Genomic DNA, 14,566 nt, shown 5'->3' with positions numbered 1-14,566 from the left:
AGATGGAAATATAATTTTTTTGGATTGTGTTGTCCCACACAATTCTGGTCAGATCTCAACAGTACAAAGGAAATTCATTGTTGTTATGGTTTATCTTAATATTTTTACATATATATCCAAAGATAACTGCCCAAAAGCAATAACTTCTACTTATAACCCAAAAGATAAGCATTTTGGAGAACAGCCTGCATGATAATTTTTTGTCTTTTTCTGCAAGAATAGCTTGAAAACAAAAGCATAAATGCATCACCCCTGGCCAAAATATTCTTGTTCAGGAAGAGTGTTTTGTTTGGAATTAATTTTCTTGCTACAACTATGCTCTTGGACCCCAAGTGCATACCAGGTGCTTTCCTGAACTGGGACCTCTGTCGACACATATACGGAGGAAAACAGGTAAGATTATAAAGAGGGTTTTAAATAACATATAGAAAAGAAGGGTGGGAAGAGGTGGGGGGGAAAGATTGTTTATGAAAGCTCATTGCATTGTATGGAAGATGCTTGCAAGCATTATGTATGTATTTTCTATTATTTATCTTGGGCAACGTTTGCCAAGAGAGATTACTTGAGTCAAGTTAATTTCACCTGGTTTACTTTAAAATAAAACTGTTCTATTCACTTTATTCAAATGGCATAAAACCAATTAAAATGTGTATGCTGTTATTTGTAGAGAGCATGCCTTGTTAGTCTACTTTCTCTGAACCATTTCATGTGTTCTTTTTAACTCCTCATTTTTTTTTTAGTTGTCTTTTGAACACATGCTCACCTGCTTCAAGGGATCCAAAGCTACTAATAAAAACACCCCTAAATATGTAACAGATGCAGAAGTGAATATAAATGGAAACAGTTGAATAAGGGAAGTGGACCAAGAGCTGTCATCAAGCTCTTCACAGTCACTAGATTTTTTTTTCACCTGCTCATGCAGCGCTTGCCCAGGACCTGCTGGCAGTGACTATGTATTTCATCTCTCATCATTTTTTTTCCTCCACCTCACAGGCTTTTTTGAGAGTTTGTGGCTATATTAGAGTCATCTTTAAATCCTGCTAAATGTGCTAAACAATGTAGAGTGGTTGCCATTAAAAAGACAAGTTTATGTGCTGCCAATACTTTAACTAGGGCCTCCTTCTAAAGGTTTTTTCTTTTTTTTTTTTTTCTTTTCATTGAAGGCTCTCTGGAATCATTCTGGCTTGTTAGAAGCTGGTGTATAAGGGTGCATCTGAGCTCCATGAGGAGAGCATTGAAGGGCTAAGTAGGAGTTTAGTGGTTTATTTTCCTACATAAACCAAATATATTTGCCGAAGAAAGGGGAGAATGCCATTTGGTAAAAGTATCTTATGCAGTGTTTCAAATTTGAGGTACAATACACTGAAGCATACAAAACCTTTTGGACATATCATGATCCTATGTGTAAGCATAAGCACCTTTTCTTTTCCTTTCATCTTCCTTTGAAAATGTTTCCTGCAAGCAATTGACTCTTGCTTATCTCTGACACATTATCTCTGCGAGAGTTTTATTTTCAGAGATTTTCTAGCTATATGAGGAAAATTCTGGGCAAGATGACTTTAAATAGAGTGCAGACAAGTTTTGATGTGGGTACAAAAACAAGGACTCTAGAAATCATAATTTCATGTATGATAAAATCCTTCCAGGAGTGTTCTCAGATCCCAGTTAACACACAAGTTAATGCATTTTATGGATACAGAAATAATAATAATAAAAAAGGTAGATGTTCTCAAAACAGGCTTTACAACCTAAAAAGTGATTGAAAATGATAAAATCAGTTACATTCTTTGTTGTGATCTCTATCTCCATTTGCTGGTTGTAATAACGTGATAGGCAGTAAACTGCTAGGAGAAGGACCATCTCTGTGGCACAGCAGCGTGATTCTAAAATTATTTGATTTGTGCTTTCCAGTACAATGCTGAATACTGAAATAATTTATGCAGGTATCTTTTTAGAAGCTTTTTCAAGGACATGATCTGGACTGTTCCAGTCAGTAATCTAGAGGACATGTCCGCTGTTCTCTAGCAGAGTACAGAGAGAAAAACTACCTTGGTCTCCTTCCTTATTTTCTGTTTCCTTCCCCTATCCACGTGAAATGAAATACAGCTCTTTGGTAAAAAGTTTTTTTTTCTTTTTTTTTTTTTTTTTGGCTAAATTAAATTATAGTGTTTCTGCAACATTTTGTAGTTTGTGGTATAAATTGATCTGTCTGTACTCAATATGACCGTTTCATTTTCTTTCCAAAATTGATTTAAAGGGTTGTCTGTTTTCTCTTCCGTGAGACCTCTTGAAACCACACATCTTTCTTATATAGAGACAGAGCAAGACAGTAGTGAAAGTCAGTTTGGTGGTGGCTCATGAAACTGCTGTTCTTGCTGCACTGTGCACTTGCTTTTCTTGTGCTGAATACGTATCTTTAAATGTAAAGTTCAAACTAGGTCTGCTATAGAAACCTATTTCTCTTTGTGCACAGACAATAACAGTATTGTACGTACGGACAAATTGAAAGTAGAACTTTTACTCCACATTGTCTGCAGGCTCATCAATTCTATACAATTCCAAAGCATTAAACTTGCATAGAAATAACCATGCATTAAAACATATGTAACAAAATACTGACCTCAGCTACATCACTGTAAATCTAGACAGTAACCTATCCTCTGAATTTATGCTAGTGTTGTTAAAATAAATGGAGTGATTTATTAGTGGTGAACGGGGTTTTTATGGTCATGTTAGTCTTGCGCACATGTATAAGGTTGTTTAAGTACCAGTACTCACCAGTTTAACTTTTTCTTTTATTATGTGTAGTGATATCTGTGGCAGGTCATTGTGCAGTAAGTGAAGGGTATCTAAGAGTATATTAATTAAAAGTTATGTTACTTGAGGAAATGGTTGTTGGGTTTTCTTTAAAGTCTCAAGGCTCTTGTACAGTTCTTAATTCAACTGAGTTCTTTTTGCTACCATTTTGATACATATATCACTATTTCATGAGAATATCCTTGGCTCAAAGGAAGAACATTAGCAAGACAGTGAGCATGTTTGTAATTTTTTTTCAGGGACTGAGATGTGCAGATGTTCACTGCAATCCGTTTTCTGGCCACCTGCAGAAGTTATAACCCACTTTCATCAGAGAGAGGGAGAAAGGGGGAAGACTGTTTTAGGGGTGGTGATCGTGGTTCAGAATTAAAGCTGTTCTATGACCTGTTCTTGTCTCTCCATTCCCAGCTCTTGGTGGTGTTTCAAGTTGCACTAAAAAGAAGATAGATAAATAGATAAGTATGTATGCACTAAAAGAATAGTCACTTCATTTTTTATAAACTTTAATCTTGGCTGGACAATTTAAATATGTCTTGAGCATAAAATACTGTCATCTTCCTATCTGTGTTTTAAACACCATCTAAACAAAATAATATTGTTACTTAAATGAAAATTACCAGAGAATATACTTAATTATTACATGAATGAATGCTTTGAGTAATATAAACATTCTGTAATGTGCAAAAAAATGACAGATTTATGAGAAAACTACCAGTAAAATTAGTTGGACTTAGAAGTCACCTAGTCTACAGGAATGATTGTTCTTGTGAGACTTGATACTGTTCCACTTAAGTCAGTGCCAATGCTATCTTGTGCAGTAATTGCTGACTCTGAATAAACCATTCATTTTCTCTTTAAATTGTGATTATTTAAGCACTACGGTGATTTACTGTTAGGAGTATCTAAAGGCTCAAGCTGTAATTATGGAACTGAGCACAACAAAATCATAAATTTTAGTAGGAAAGCTTTAAAAATAAATCCTTTAAAGAACATCCCTGATCTCTGCAGACTAAGAAATGTTCAGTATCCAAGAGTATACCATTGGAGCAATTGTGTACTATTGTGCCACTTCATAAGCAGTGCTAAAAAAGTAGGAGTTTTCCTGAGATGCAAAGTGAAGACCCTAAAGGAGCCCAGAAATATTTAGCTTTCTTGATGTCTACAGCTTTTCAGTATAGATTCTGTTTTTACTGACCTGAAGGTGGTTATTCGCATCTTAATACACATATTTACAACTTGTGAGTCCTGCAGAATCTGTGAGAAATTATACAAGTATGCTGTGAGGAAAAGGGGCACAAAATCTCCTGAAGCTGGATGTTTAAATGATACACAGAAATTGTAAATTAATATCAATTCTCTGTTGAACAGAATGTAGAGCCACGGTCTTTAGAGCCAAGCAAAGTTGACAGCTCCAAAATATTCAAGTGATTTCTGATGTCTATCTCTAAGGCAATAAAAATAGATCTTCAGATTTTTATGTATGAAGACTGGGGCTTTAGCATCATAATGGCCATTAGGAGGGTGCTGCATATTTGCAATCCTGCCCTTTTCAGTGCTGCACATACGTCTCTGCAGCTTTGAGACCATGGAGACTGCATAACCGAAGCCCTTGTTCACCCAGGCTCTGAGCAACCTACCTCAGTGCTGAGTGCAGGCATGGCAGGCAGGGCTCATCTTGCAGGGTGGCTTCACAATCTCCTGTCACTGCTCTTGTTGGCACAGCAACCAAATTCTATTCAGAGTTAAAGGAAAGCATTAAAGATGTCCTGAATTAGTTTTCAAAGTAGGAGGAAGACAGACCCATCACAACAGGTGATGTTATCCTTGCTTGGACGTTTATCTTTGGAAGAAGGGCAATGCAGTAACCTAAATAGAACTTTTTTTTTTTAAATTATTTTTTTAAGAGTAGATTTCTTCCATGGCAAACCCACTCTGTTGTTGTCTCTGACTGATTGAATGGTGAATAGAAAGAAAGAATAGCATGAGCGTAGAAAAGTATTTTTATTTGAAACATTTTTTGTCAAAACTGTGAGGTATGCTTTTTTTGTTGTTGTTTTGTTTCATTCCTTCCAAAATAGGCGAGAAACAAGATGATTTTGAAGGCCTTCTACTCTTCATCTTGCATTCATAGTATAGCATCAGCTTTCCAGGTTATACTTTGACAAAAAATATTAGAAAGTAAAAATAGGTGCATGAAGCTTCTTACCTGCTTTTTAAAATTAAATAAATTTTCTTGCAGGCAACTGCAGAGGAGTGTAATCCCTGGGAACAACAACATAGTCAGTATTCTCTAAAGCTAAGAGGTCTGATTGATAGACTTGAGAGGGTCTTGCAGAGAACAGCAGAGGCCTTAGAGAGGTATACTATAAATGATTCATTATTTAGGGCCCAATTGACTTTGCTATATGTATTCAAGTTTATTCAGTTATCCTGGTAACCATGAGAGACTAGGAAGTATTATTGCGGCAAGAGACTTCAAGTATCGTCTCAAAACATTTGTTTGATTGGTTCTAATTCTCTACAGTTAAACTCACATAGGGTAGAGCATTCTAAGTTGGAGCAGAAAAACATAGTTTCTGCTGTTCAAATATTAAATTAAGGACAATGTACTGAACAATACAGAACTATTAAGAATTGACAGTGAAGTCAGTTTTGGTGAATTTGCCCTGTTCTAGTTTTCCAGGGTGCTGATTTTCTTGTAGTGCCTGGCACCTCCAAATGAAAGCACCTGGAATAAAAAGTGAGAGACAAGTCGACTCATATCAGCAAATGAGGGATAACACGCTCCTTCCTTCCATGTTATGTACCTATTTTTTAAAAAAATGAAATTGTGACAAAAATATTACCACAAGTCTGTTCTGTAATTTCATCATTATAATTTGGAATAGACTTAAAATGTTATTTATTTTGTGATAATGCAATAAGAAAATATCACGTGGCAACACGAATAAGAGTAATTAGTTTGATGTTGATCATAGGGTACAGCTTCAAACTTAGCAGCTTCAAACTTTAACTTTTGTTGATTCATGTATTCCTTTAATTTATATCGTAAAAATTAAATTAGCTCAAGGCAGCATGTTGCAAATGCCCGCGGTACCTCAATCTGTCCACGTTGTGTTTGCTAGAATTATTTAACAGGCATGTATCCAATACATGTTATATCATGTCCAGGAAACAGCAGTGTATAACTCTTTGCCAATCTTACCAATATTGTGCCAAGTTCTGTGTTTGAAGTGGAAATATTTTACTGAAGATTTATTTACGTACACTACTAGAACTTGTTATATGTTGGTCAGGACAGATTGATGAAATACAGAGATAGCTGGCATATTAAGGTGCAGAATATATATTTGATATTAAACTTGCTGCACTTACTGTGTACGCATACGTTCTTCTGTACACATATTTGAAAATAATTATTTTAATGTTTGTTATCACTCATTGAAATTTAATATACAGGTGTTACCAGAGTTTTATACACTTTTACCTGGCTTTATTCTGTTTTTGTATGAAACTCCACAGATATCTATTTCCCTTTCTCTTTCCTATCTTGCACCAAAAAAGCATGCTGTTATGAATATTAACCTATCCTGGTCAACAGTACCTTCCTTGGATAGGTCTCTGAGAAAATAAGTTATGCTCTTTAGATGATGAAGAGTATCAGGCATATTCTTTGAATGATATTTATTTAGTTGAAATAAACTTGATATGCAGAATCTTCTTACTAATTTTGTTGTTGTTTTCCATGACTGGAACTGCAGCAGGTGGAAATGAGGGTTTCTGAATTGTGCCAAGAACGTGCTTGTGGTGTTGCTGTACATGAAGAGGAGCTGCAGCTCCTAGGAATGGTTTGGGTCATGGTGGTAGCTAGGTGGAGCCTGAGGAGGCAGGAAGGAAGAAGTCCAGGATGGGTAGGAACTAATTCACATCCTTAGATTAGCAAAACCTTAGAATTTTCTCCTATAATTGTAAATATGTAAGCATCTTTGTACTTAATGCTTCTAAAAACTTTAATATAGTACATGTATGTGGAAGCACTCTGTTTTAAAGCACATTGACACTTCCATCTTAACAGATATGCAAGGCTGGGCAGATTTCATACACTATGCAAAAAATGATAAATTTGTAGGACGACAACATGGCATAAGGTGTATTTTTTTTATATAACTGCTTCATGCTCATGCAATCTCCAGCACAACCTAGGCACTATGAAAGAAGTGAATGCTTGGAAGTTCCCAATCCAACTAGCCACTTGTGGATGGAATATTGTTTATTTTTTATTTATATAAAATGGAATATGTTATACAAATATGCTTTTTAACATGTTTTAAAGCATATGTTATAAACATATTCCAATATATATATGGAATATGTTTATTTTTTATTTGTTTGTATATGACTGCAGTAAAACATAACTGCTTTTTGGGATTGGAAGTTGAACTCCCTCTCCAGGTATGTGGTTCTATGTGTCAGAAGGATGAGTGTACCTTTATTTTTATGTTCAGTTTTAACTGTAAGAGCCTTGACAGCTTTCAGACAAAATACAATGAATGAAAAAAAAGACTAATTCTGAAGTCTGCCATCATGAAGTAGACAATTTTATTAAGACTTCAAGGTCTCTTAACCTTGATAACTCTGATAATGTCTCTACAAGTCTATTTTATAAAATACTGCATCATAACAGTTAACTGTTAATGCTACATATGTGCGTTCTCAGATTACCAACATTTGGATTCTCTTTGCTTTTCCAGTGATAACTGGCATATATTGTCTTGAGTAGAAACAATGGTTGTTCATCTTTCTAGGTAGTTCATCTTAAGGGAGGAAGTTCTCATTATTTACTGAAGTTTTCTCTCAAAAAAAATGCATTCCGTCTTGTTAGAGTTGTTGCTCCTTGTCTTTGCCCACTACTCTGCCCCAGACATGATGGACAAGGGTTTGTTTCTGTTTTGGGGGGGAAACCAATTCCAAAATGACCTCTTGTGTGTCATTCAGGATCTTAACATTCAGTAGTCTTTCTCCTACTGACAAGAAATGCTGCCTGAAGAAAATATTGTGTGGTCTTCAGCACCTCAAGACTGCCATGGTATTTGGGGGCGACTGTAGCATGCACCAAGATGTATTCCTACTTCGTGGCCTGTAAAGGTGTGATAGAGAGGGAGGTGGAAGGATTGTTTAAGGGGATTAGACTGAAGACAGAATAGGTCCAGGAGACTGTGTGGAAGGCATAATGACACATTTGTTAAATATATCAGTTTGACAGGTCATAAAAAGAAGAGGCATTGGAGTACATTTGCAAAACTTCAGATTTAAGATCTCACCTCTAGTTTGGTTGCAGTTACAGTTCATGCTGCAAAGGTTTGTATCCTGTGTTTTAGTATTTTGGCTTTTAAATTTTGGTGGATGGTTCCTTCAACATTATCAGTCTCAACAGAATGAAATTCAGGTAGATAGAAAATTATGCATTCTTATCCTTGTACTGAGTCTGGCTGACATAACCCTAATTTTAAAAGGTTATGCATCAGCCCTGAGTAAAAAATACTACACTGTGATTGTTACAGGCCATAGAGGAGAAGCACTCAATTTTTTAACCCATAAAGGGTGATGGAGAACTCCTTACACAGGTGCTTCCTTCATATTCACTGAAGAGTTGGTCCCATTCCCAGTCTGGCTGTGAATTCTATTGAGTGACAGCTCTTCTGAGGGCAAGAAACATTATACAGGTGTTACTGGGGACCTTATGGAGCCATCTAACATCTAAAAGTTAAATTGTAGGGGAGAGGATGTGGCTGAAAGAGGTTGTAGAAAATGAGAATGTCCAATGAGTCAGTCACTGAGGTGCATACAGCGCATACCATTTTCTTTGTCTCTCAGTTACTGATTTCAGGCAAGCTATACTTAAAGCTGCAAATTGAGTGCAGTATCTAACTCATCCTCTGCATCTTACATGAAAATGAGTTCAAGTCAAAATGTACTACCAAACTGAAAACAAAACAACCCCCCTCCCTGCCCACCAACACCTATTTTCAATAGGGAGAAGCATCATACCAGAAGAAAAGGCAATTCTGTTTTGAAATGCTGTTTGATCCAGCAGAAAATATACAATCGATGCAAAATTCATGCTTTCCACAAGATGGCAGTATAGGTGCATTTTTTTTAAACTTCTGTGCTTTAAAATAAACCTCTGGGAAAAAAATACACAAAACCAAACACAAAACAACAACACGGTGTTGTGATAACTTAGCCATTTATAACTAAAATAATTACTGAGTAGGTGTTGTATTATTGCAGTTATTCTAATTCTGAGAGATACAGAATTTTAGTAACTTCCATTAATATTGTTTTTTAAAATTGTTTATTTAAAATATATATAACTACTTTCTTGCCTTCTTTATTTTGTAGTTAAAAGGCATAAGCACTCTGAGCAATGCGATGGCGATTTATATGCTGTATAATGAAGGAACACCTATAACGAAGATGATGAGAAACCTTTGCATCTTTTAACCTAAAAGTAAAACTAGGGCTAATGTTTGTCATCAAAGCATATGTAGTAGAAGCTTCCGTAAGGAAAAAAACAAACATCTTGGTTTTCTGGAGAAGAGAATGTGATGCTGAGGAACAAAATGCCCCATACCCACAGTATTTTCATTGTTTTATTAATCCCATGTTTTTCTCAAGATGAGACTGATAGTGCAATTTTTGTTTGTTTTCTTAAAAGTTAGTTGAGGGTTTTAACTAATGCTTCTGCTCAGTTTGACCAGGTGCCTATTATAAGTGTTCATACTAGTATGAATTTTGCTCTAATGTGCTTAATTCAGCAGGACTGATTGGTCTTAGGCCTGTTGGGGAGTGGAATTCATGTGCACCATAAATCCAATTTCTGATTTTTAGAACTTCTTAATCATGGAGCTACTGTACAAATCTAATAAGGAAGTGCTAGCAAGTCTGTACTTCATATAGCAATCTGGCTTGGAGAACACCAAAATCACAAAACTGTTTTGACAAAAAATATATATATTTTTTTTTTGGTATATGATGTTTTACAGGATGTCCAGTAGATGTCTCTTGAGAGCTTCACATTTCATACAGGAGCAACTGCTGCATCTGCAAAGGACTGGAAAACGTAGCTGGGAGGGTTTTTGAAGATGGCTGTTAGCACTGCTTTCCAGAAAGAGCTGGATAGAGTATCTGAGAGATTCTTTGATCTAGGAGTTCGCAAGAAGGGCTTTCACAGTGCAGATATGTGTTATTTTTAACAGAGTTGAGGGGCATCCAAATGCCATATTTTTTCAGGCCTGTATGCTAGACTGCTTTTTTAGACTGTTGATTAGGAAAAAAATAGGAATATTTGTTTTAATACAAAAATTAATCTTCCCTACACTTCTAGTGCAACACTGCATTTTTATCTTTTTTTTCTGAATCTTAAGACTTTGAAAACAACATATAAACAGTGAAGAAGTTGTTTGAATTTTTGACTGTGGAAGAGACATCTGTCTGAAATGCAATGGGGATTTTAAATGCAACTGTACAAAGTCATGAAACAAAAAAGTTATCTGAGGCTACTAGGAAAAAAAAAGTAATTATGGAACCACACTGAGCAAGTAAGCAAATTCAAATACCAGAGAACTGCATAAATCTATTCTTTATTTAAAAGAGGAAAAAAAAAAAAAAGTAGCATTGGCTATATCAACACAAAGCCTAGTCTACACTAACCATTCCTCCCAGATTCTTTCTTAGAAGAGGAAATCTAAAATAGTCTGTTTTGAAAGAAATTCTTAGCTATTCTCAAAGTTTCAAGTTTGTTATAGGACATTCCAAACACAAAGGGTTTTGTCCAGCATTTACTGGGATGTGAAAAGTCAGGGGAAAAAGTGTCTGCAAATTTCTGTATTTCATTTGTTTGTTGAAGGTGGGTCTGTGAATAACTTGTTTCCTTCATGGACATTTTATATGTGCATCATGTTGTTGAGACAATCAAGCCCAGTAGGTTGCTGCCCTTTATATAATGGAATGACTACTGGATTGATATGTTTTTCAATAAAAATAGTACATCTTTAGGTCAAGACATAAACTTTGAATCCTTTATCATTAGAGTGATTTTTTTTTTTTCTGTTGGGGCCAAATAATGTAGTTTAATTTACTCGGTAGTTAGTGAGATCTAAGGTGTGGTGTTTTTTGTTTTTTTTTTTTTTTTGTTTGTTTTTTTTTCTGCAAAACTGGGGCAAAAGTTTTAAAAGAAAATGAAGGGCTTAGGAAATGCTTGTATGTAGAATATTTAGAAATGTCAGAAATAAGCAATTAAGAAAATTGGACACAATATCATCTTTAGGCACTTAAAAAAAATCTTCTGGCTCACTGTCTACATAATAAAACACTACACATTGCATTACAGTTATGTGGTGAATGCTAATATCAACATGTGATTTGTCTTAGAGCGGGAAAGATAAACGAGTCTTCCAGTCAAAAGGACACTTTATGAGAATATAGGGTTACAAATTGCATGCAGTTGCATAATCCCAGTTCTTTGGAAAATGGTGAGGGAACTTGTACTAACTGCAAGCAGACAGGGGAAAAAAAGCCATTATCTCACAGTAATGAGACATCTGAGAATTTCTGCAGTTCTGCATATTGCATCCAATGATATTTCTCTGTAATCTGAAATAAAAACTGTCCATTGATATGTACTTTGGAGGGCTTTTACGCACACAGTACTTGAGACTTTTCAATTAAGGTAAGTGATCTTGTTATTTGCAAAATATTGGTAATTCATTTTCTTGACTTTGATTAAAACATTCGCCCTGCCACCACCCGAAGATGTTCCCCAGTACCTAAAAAGATAAACGTATAGCTGGAAAAGAAGGAAGGTCAAACCATGGTCAGTATGCCTTGCCCAAGAATGGCAACAAGAAAATATTGAACCTGTAGTGCATTATTTCTGTGTTTGTAGAATTATCTATTAACAATCTGTGAAGTAGAAGTTAAAAAAAATATATATTTGAGGAATGGGTGGGAAGCAGGTAATTACCACAGAGTGCAACCTACCAGCATGATAGACATTCAAATGTGCTCTTACAATGCAATTACTTCATTTTTAAGCTGTGTTGTTCCTTACTGAGTAGAATGGAAGTGGGAAGCCAGAATGTGCCAACTTAGGCTTCATACAATTTGATTTGACTCCAGCCATGGGAAAGAGGAAAAAATCTGATGGGAGCTTAAGCGAGAAAGAGCCATCTATCATCACCTTGTAAAATTTAATTTTGCTTAACTGTACTGACTACCTTGCCGTATTGTAGCAGTGCACGAAAACTACGCTACAATCTTGGAGGAATAACAAGTTTGTTTATCTTTCTCCTTTTGGCTTACCTCTTATCTGGTTGGCACAGCCAAATCTGTATGGGTTTCAGGGAAGTGTTGAGGCTTTTAGTGCTTTACACAGGTATGTTACTGATTAGTGATACAGCTGTTTTGCGTGCTATGCGTCTCAATAAGTGTATTGAGTTATGATGGAAAGAACATCTTGCCAGTGTATGGAAGGTAGCCAACCAAAAATATCTGATTGGCTAATTACAACAGCTAGTCCAAAAGATGTGCTGCAAATATATTTGCAATTTTGATGCCAGTAGGATTTATGTTATGTTACCATGGTTATCGAACAGTTTCAATACCGTACTTAATTTTAAATCAGCTTTTGATGTCAATACCATGTTCAGGAACCTCCATAGCTGTCTGGTAATTGTTAGAGTGAAATGCGTTTGGCAATCAGTGAAGTCATGGAAACTTACTGTACAGGTTAACTACTGATGTTTGTTTAGTAGACTTCAGTACCTTGTTGAGGTCTCAGTCACTGCTCTGAGGTATTTACAACCAAAGATACCTAGAGATAACAAACCCACATTGAGTTTACTTGGCTGAAATTTGTTAGCCAAGCCAAAGATGACACATGAGGCGTGACAGATAGCGTATACCTTGCATTCCAGTATTAATGAGCCAGTGAAAAACTGTAATAATTCAAATAGTTAAATACAAGAGGAATTCAATTGGAATTAGGTCTCTTTATTGGATCAACAACAGCCTGGTCTCAAAGCTGAATCATAGTGTGTCAATAACCTGGCAAGCTCAGTGTCAGCCTAGTCTGTGCTCAGTTTGCTCTGTTTCAAAACATTTTACTTCATCAAGTCAGTAATGAAGTCAGTTTCTTTAATTTGAAGTTTGAAAATGGATAAGGTAGATGGATTGGATAAATCCTGATTTACCTTATTCACCCTCTGTTTGGTCTGGATTTTCGCACCTTTTTTACATCAGTTGTGAATTATTTATTTTTTTTTCTTTATGAGTAGTATTCACATTCATAGTCTACTAGGCTATGTTATTGCAAGATTTGGCTGAGTTTACATTCGCTGTTTTGTTTCATTTAGCCCTTTTCAATTTTGTTATACAACATTTTATGCTTTTCCATTTGTTCAGATGGCAAAAGCTTCAACAGAAAATAAGAGAGCAGAATTTCAATGGGGAAGCTGTGTGCTGGATAAGGAGAGAAGCAATAATCGTCCTAGTCCTGAGACCTTGTAAAAAGAATTTTGGATTAAAAGCACTAAAGAACAGGTGTTACTGGGAGCTTTGAAGATGTGAACTTAAAAGCACAAAAGGAAACAACTGAAGAGGACTGGTAAGTAGGAGGAAGAGCTATCAGAATGGTTAATAAAAATAGGAAATACAGAAAAATGAAGATAAGGAAGACTTAGAAAGCCTTTTCTGTAGGCAGGCAGCTATTGTGTGGTGGGGAAAAAAGTAAAGATAAGAGGTATGTTAAAATTGTTAGAAAGCCAGATGTATTTGTCAGTGAGTTTTAGGAGCCAAAGAAGGTTTAAAAATAATAATAATAAAAAGCCGAGGTCCTGAGATATCTTTTCTTTAGAGGACAGATATATTCTCTGTTTTGAAAAAGATTCTCCCTTAGTTAATTGTGTAGATTACTGGCTCAAAAGGTAACTTTAAATCTCCTATATCGTGGTTTCTTTTTGACATGCTTTGACCATGTATGAACAGTTCTCTTCTGGATTAGCCTTCAGCGCAGTATAAAGAACACTGAGCGTAAATGATTATTGATTGATCCAGAACATGAGAGGGCATGCATACAGTCTTTGCTCAGAACAGGACATCACACTCAGTGAAGATTATTTCTTAGAATAAAATAAAATTGTCTGACTTTGATTTTGAGAGGGAAGAGGGATGATTACTAGTAATTAAATGTATCATCTAAGAAAATTGTTTGTGAATATTGACTTCAATAATGCAGGTGAAGCATTCTGTCTGATAATCACATTTTGTGTTAAATTCACTAGCCAATTTTTTAACATTTTATTTACTAAGTGCAAGTGTGAGAAGTAGGGTAAAGTTTTGTTCTGCAATTGAGTAAGAAGTTATTTTCCCTCCCTGCCTTAGCCTTCCCAACTCTATGTTCAATTAGATAGAAAGACATTTTGGTTTATTTTGTTATTTAATACATTCATTTAGAATAACACTTCTGAGGTGTCTGTGCATTCCAGACAAAACAAGCTCAGGTGCATGTTTTATGACCTTGTCATCTTGTGTTTTGATGGGCCTGTGGATTATTGTCCTATTCAGTTTCTCAGTGCTAAAAGTTGGTGGGAAGAACAGGAAAGGCAAAGGTCACCTGAGGGAAGAAACACTCCACAGGACTTGGAGGCTGTTTTACAGTAGATCCTGTAATCAATCTGCAATGGAGCTG

At 35.7% G+C, this 14,566-nt stretch overlaps 1 long non-coding RNA gene across 1 annotated transcript in view; it reads left to right on the top strand.

The window, feature by feature from the left end:
- The window catches only part of LOC308194499, a 49,511-nt gene that overhangs the window by 12,812 nt on the left and 22,133 nt on the right, over positions 1 to 14,566 (top strand). Inside the window, exon 2 of the long non-coding RNA XR_013950612.1 lies at positions 13,282 to 13,483. This is a non-coding gene — a long non-coding RNA (uncharacterized lncRNA). The remainder of the gene's footprint in view (positions 1 to 13,281; positions 13,484 to 14,566) is intronic.

This window comes from Anser brachyrhynchus (genome assembly GCF_964034855.1).
Source record: "Anser brachyrhynchus genome assembly, chromosome: 4".
NCBI lineage: Eukaryota > Metazoa > Chordata > Aves > Anseriformes > Anatidae > Anser > Anser brachyrhynchus.
This window is presented reverse-complemented; position numbering and strand designations above follow the sequence as displayed.